Below are 6,329 nucleotides of genomic sequence, written 5' to 3' on the forward strand. Positions count from 1 at the left end.
TTTACTTAGCCACAACGAAAAATGATAAAATGCCAATCAGGAACGGTGTAGGCAAGAAGCCACTATCTCTTCAGCACTGTTCACTGACTACTTACACAACGTATTCAGAGAACTGTATTGTGAAGAGATCAGGATAAAAAGTAAAAGGCAATACCTAAGCAATTTCTGATTTGCTGTTGACATTGCCTTGCTAAGTAATTAAGGGGCCGAATAGCAAAGCATGAACGACGACTTAGGCATAGCAGAATGGTAGGTCTAAAAATTGTTCACAAATTTAGTGTTATGACAAACAGTCTAAGAAGGACACAGCACTACACAACTTCGAGCGGAGGAATGAAATTTGTCAAGGTGTTAATGTAATAAGGCAGGTAGTAACCGCACAACAAGTCTGCGAGCTATTGATAACTAACAGAAAAGCATCGGTCGACGGCATTTGGCAGTCACTCTGAAGTGATGAATAGAAGTTTTCTAATATCTTTAAACAGGATAGCAGGAAAGCACGTGAAACGTCCATCTTTTCTACTTAATCATGCAGGCGAATTTGGGAGGCTAACGGACATAAATGGAGGACAGCACAGCAAGCTATATAAACGGGGATTAAAGGCGCAACTTTACGAGACAGGAAGAGAGCAGAGTAGGTTAGGGAAAAAATGGAGCCAATGAAATGCAAGTGGAAATCAAAACAAAGAAATGGGCAGCCCCGCCGCGGTGGCTCAGTGGTTAGGGCGCTCGACTACTGATCCGTTGTTCCCGGTTTCGAACCCGACCGCGGCGGCTGCGTTTTTATAGAGGAAAAACGCTAAGGCGCCGGTGTGCTGTGCGATGTCAGTGCACGTTAAAGATCCCCAAGTGGTCGAAATTATTCCGGAGCCCTCCACTACGGCACCTCATTCTTCCATTCTTCTTTCACTCCCTCCGTATCCCTTCCCTTACGGCGCGGTTCAGGTGTCCAACGATATATGAGACAGATACGGCGTCATTTCCTTTCCCCCAAAACGAATTATTATTATTATTATTATTATTATTAAATGGGCATGGACAGGGCATATAACAGAAGAAAAGACAGCCCAGGGTTACTTATGTCAATGGAGGGCATTCAAAATGAATGCAAGCGTGGTAGAGGGTGCCAGAAGGTCGGGTGAGCAGATAAGATTAGAAAGTTTGTGTAGAAAAGGTAGCCTCATCTTCCACATGACGGCGTTTAGCTGATGATTATGGGAGGGCTTTTTGTCCTGCAGTCGACAGAGTCAGGCTGATGATGATGGTGGCCAGTGGAACATCTATGCTTTTAATGTAGAAATATCTTCATGGCGGCACATTTTACTTATTCGGTAATCGGTCAGTGCGCCTTATATGCGAACCCTTTAAGTTATGGAACTTCTAAAGGAGAAGAGACGTTTTAATTCGTGCGTATCAGTCCAGCAGAGAGAACTCCTTGCTTCCAACGTGCAATTACCAGGAGCTCGATGCACGACATAACGCAGGTCCACCGGTGCCGTGCGAAGGTTTTCACAAAAAAGGCGTTTTCAATGCTTATTCTTGTGCCTTACGCGCTTACGGCGACTTAGAAATCCTTCGTTCTCTCCCAGAGTCATGCGGCTCCCCGCGAGAAAAAGTGGCTCGCTTTAACGCTGTCAAAAACTGTCCCCCACGTTCGAGAGACGTGACTATTCGGTCATTACGTTGCGTGCGTGCGGGACCGGCGTGCTGAAGGCGTGGTGGAGTTCTGGTCTTGATATCGGCTGTTTTGTGCGCCCATGTTGATAAAGTTTATTACGCGAACAAAGAAATTGGCACAAAACTGCAGTTTCAACTGGCATGGTTGAAAGCACGGAAATTGTGGAACTATGCGCGAGTATGGCAACATTTTAACTCTTAACTTTTCACTACATTTTGCAATATATTACTACAGAGCGTCAGGTCCTTTTGCGATTATGAAAAGATGGTCGAGTTTTTCACAACGATTGGTCATCAGCCACATACACTGAAAAATTTCTTCTTTTGCACGGGTGTAAAACTGGAGCTCGAATGGCATACGATAATAATGACATGAGTCGTAAATTATGTGTCTGAGCTTATTCGTTATTTGATCTGCATATTCGTATTTTAGTCTCACAGGAATAAATTTTGATATCAACATACCCATACACAAAACTGGAGCACTGAGGTGTTCCTCGTTCCAGCCCTGCTAGAGCCAGCTGAATGTAGTCTCTGTCAAAAATATAAAGCCCACAGGCACCGCTTCTGAGCCCTCCAAGGCGGCTATTTTTACATACTCAGGGACCCTAATATTATAAAGGGGGAGGAACTTGCGTGCTCACCTTTACAAAGCGTAGGAGTGTCAAATGTGTTAAAGGGGCCCGCTACACGGCTTGGAAGTAAACCCCTTGGGCTGAACAATTTTTAGCAAAACTTTACCTCTGTACACATTGGTGTTGGGTCATCAGGGACGTGTTGGTCTAGGTTTGGAGGCTATTGACAATTGCTAATCTCTGATCACATCATCTAAGTATACCTAAGTAATGGTGCACGCTAGGATCTAAACACTGTAACCTGCATAGCGTTCCGTTCCAGTTTTGAAGCAGTGCAGAAGAATAAATGTTTGGGTCCATGTTGCTCATTACCAGCCGGCCGGTCGCGGCACCAGCATTGGAAGTTCTGTTCACCTGGCGTTCACTGAGCTGGTCAAAAAGAAAACACTTAAAAATTTCTCGGCTTTCAATGTGCTGCTTGAAGTAAAAAATTACGGCCCAGGAATGGATGAAATTGTAAGTTGTTACCACCACCACCAAATTAATGTTACCGCCACCACCACCAGCACCACGTTGGCCCCACTCCACTAGGCATTAGAGACAGGCGAACTCAGCGGTCCGCAATGCAGCCTCCCAGGAGGAATCAGTGGCATGAGAGATGGGTCGACTCCCTGTGGGAAAGGACATTCCCACAGGTGGTGAAATAGAGTGGATTGGGCGCACAACAGATATTAGAATGGCGTGCCGAAATCCACGCTCTGGTATAACATCACCTTGATAACTGAGGGTGCAAAACAGGTTTGACCTTAAAGATGATGAGCGTTGTTAACTTATTGCTTTCTTTGATGCTACAAATTCATGTTCCAATGTTAGAGCGATATTCCCATTAATAAAACACATCCATATTCAGCAGAAGTCAGCTATGTTCGAGGTGGAGTGCGCCACCTCCACAGCTGTAGCACGCAGCGAGCTCTGCTATTGCTCCGCTATTTCGCTCGCCGCCGCGGCGCAGCTGCGCTCGTTCCTCGCCGCTGCCTCCTTCGCCTTGAGTAACTCCTATGCCTCCGCTCGCCGAATAACGTGCTCAGGCGGAGAGGGACAAAATAAAAAGTGGCTGTCTATCAAAGCCTCGCTAGGCGACACCATCGCCGAACAGCATGCAGGACCCTGGCGGCAGTAATAATAATAATTGGTTTTTGGGGAAAGGAAATGGCGCAGTATCTGTCTCATATATCAGCGGACACCTGAACCGCGCCGTAAGGGAAGGAATAAAGAAAGGGGTGAAAGAAGGAAGGAAGAAAGAGGGGCCATAGTGGAGGGCTCCGGAATAATTTCATCCACCTGGGGATCTTTAACGTGCACTGACATCACACAGTACACGGGTGCCTTAGCGTTTTTCCTCCATAAAAACGCAGCCGCCGCGGTCGGGTTCGAACCCGGGAACTCCGGATCAGTAGCCGAGCGCCCTAACCACTGAGCCACCGCGGCGGGTGGCCCTGGTGGCAACCGATTTGCAATCTAAGGCACGCGCAGCCGGATCATACGGCTGATATAGCTCGCAGACAAGCTAAGTTACAGCGAAAACGTGTGGCGTACGATACAGAGACGGAGGAATAACGAGAGCAGAGACTGGAGGAGAATCGTCAAAAAGTGCTTGAACGTAAGGAGAAAAAGCGCTTAGCCGAGGCCACTGCCTCGCCTTCGCTTGGGTTCGCTTACAGTGAAGCCGAGGCAAAACCAGAGCAAAGCCGTGAATAACGTTGAGTCTTAGCCGAGATTTTCACCCGTCTTACTACTTTAGCCAGTTTGAACCAGAGGAAAGTTTTTTGTGTGCGCTCGGATAATCCTGGTACTCTGTCCAAACAGCTTGAAGTAACCATTTCCAAGCGCCGTGATCTATAGTGCTGAATAGTTTTTCTGCTGTTAGCAGTAGCGCCAAAATCCTGAATGCTAATTGCTGTTCTTGCGATAGTCTTGTCTGATGCGGCTAGGGTTCTTCATAAAAATGCAAAGGTTTGGGAGAATAAACCTCTGTTGAAAGTTGACACCTGTCGTGCTGTTTTCTTGTGCCTTTGTTGTCCCGGTCCCTTTTGTGCTGCCTACAGAACCAACCTAAATTATGGACCAACTAGCTGAAACTGAAGTATATCTTGATTGATTGAAAACGTTTAATAATGATTTTGGTTAGTGTGGCTGGTCGGGTGCTCAGTCCTAAAATCTAGCGTGATTACGTTACGTGCAGGGCGACGCTGAGCAGTCGGACAACTGGCAATTCGCTCCTGATGCAGAAAAAGAGTTTGAGTTGGCAGTGATCAAGGGAAGCATTGCCGCTTGATGACAGGAAAGGCATGAAAGTGACATAAATAAAGTACTGGAGATGTTAGAGTTTTATTGGAAGAAAACAAATGGCTGTCTTCAAAACCGAGTTATGTATGGCGGAACAAATCGACAGGCCCATTGTACATGTGGCAAACAAAGGCAAATGAAATTTCAGACAACTCGAGGTGGTCATTCTCGCGATGCGGGGGTTGATGCGGTTGTCTTTACCAAGCCAACATGATGTCCTATTGAATTTCCCTGCAGCATATAAATATTCAAATTCACATGCGTGTTCTAACACTGACAAGAGTGATTTTATGTACACACGACTCTAAGGCAACAGATCACGTTTCACACTTCCGCTTAACTGCTAAAGTGTCATCATTAAACTTATCTTCTTTAATAATCTCATTGGCGCTTAATTTTCCTTCATTTAGTAACCAGACCACATTCATTGACGGATACTTATGCGCTCTATCTGCCGTAACTTTCAGTGCGCACAAGGGCAGTGTCTTGGGTCCATTACTATTTATTATCTACATCAAATGATCTCCCATCTTATTACTTCAAACTTTCGACTTTCCGTAGACATTTCATTTTTTACTGAAAAATTCGCTCACCTTAAGAACACCTTGAGCTTCAGAGAGACTGTTAAGGGTGGCAAATGCAAGTCTGACTTCCACACCCAAAAAGGTCCTTTCTGCGTTTGCATACTCACTCGATTTCAACAATTTTGCGCACTCATTGTGATGTAACTATCTTGGCGTACATCAATTACGTCGCCCCAAGGCATCACGCACTCCGGGCTGTCTGAAAGGTATTCTCCGAGCGCGCGCATTGCCATCCGAAGACCTGAACACCAGGCTTTTCTTCCACTCCAAGTTCAGTTCGCCTCTCGGTCCACTGGCCCATGTCTGTTTAATAGAATCATTCGAGCACATTCAGAACCACACAGTTACGTTTATAACAATGAAACATGACCGAAAATTAGTGTAACTAATCTGAAATATTCGCTATCGCTCCGACAAGAGTCACGAAGGAAGGTAGCTTTCATTTGTCTTATCGACATAAAAACAACAGTCTGGATTTTAAAGCCTTTCCTCTTGCAAAACTACGTCACACATTTTCACTTCTTTATAATAAACCCAGATTTACGCGCTCATTCGGTCCAACCACGGCTTTTAATTCATCACAGCTTCGACGAGCCATAATCTACTGGAATCATCTGGCAGATCGCATCGCTCGCATTCATAACCCTGCTGCCCACAAACACTAAGTAGTTCTTTGGTGTTCTTAGTTTCTGTGTGCTGTCTTCTACTTTGTTAGGCACATTTTAATCTAGGTTTATGGTTTGTGGGGGTTTAACGTCCCAAAGCGACTCAGGCTATGAGGGACGCCGTACTGAAGGGCTTCAGAAATTTCGACCACCCCGGGTTCTGTAACGTTCCCTGACGTCGTGCAGTACACGGGCCTCTAGAATTTCTCCTTCATCGAAATTCGAACGCCGTGGCCGGTATAGAACCCGCGTCTTTCGGGCCGGCAGCCGAGCGCCGTAACCACTGAAACACATCGGCGGCGTTTTAGCCGCCATTTTTAGTCACCTGCTAGTCACCTCTAAAACCTTCCTTTAAACAAGTCAAATATTGTATAACATTCCGAACAGCTGTGTGCTTGTAGCGTTATCATTAAATTCATTTTCTATGGATGCACAATTTTGTAACTTAAGTATTTATAGAATCCTTACCTATTGAATATTGA

Source organism: Amblyomma americanum, chromosome 5, assembly GCF_052857255.1.
Source record: "Amblyomma americanum isolate KBUSLIRL-KWMA chromosome 5, ASM5285725v1, whole genome shotgun sequence".
Lineage (NCBI taxonomy): Eukaryota > Metazoa > Arthropoda > Arachnida > Ixodida > Ixodidae > Amblyomma > Amblyomma americanum.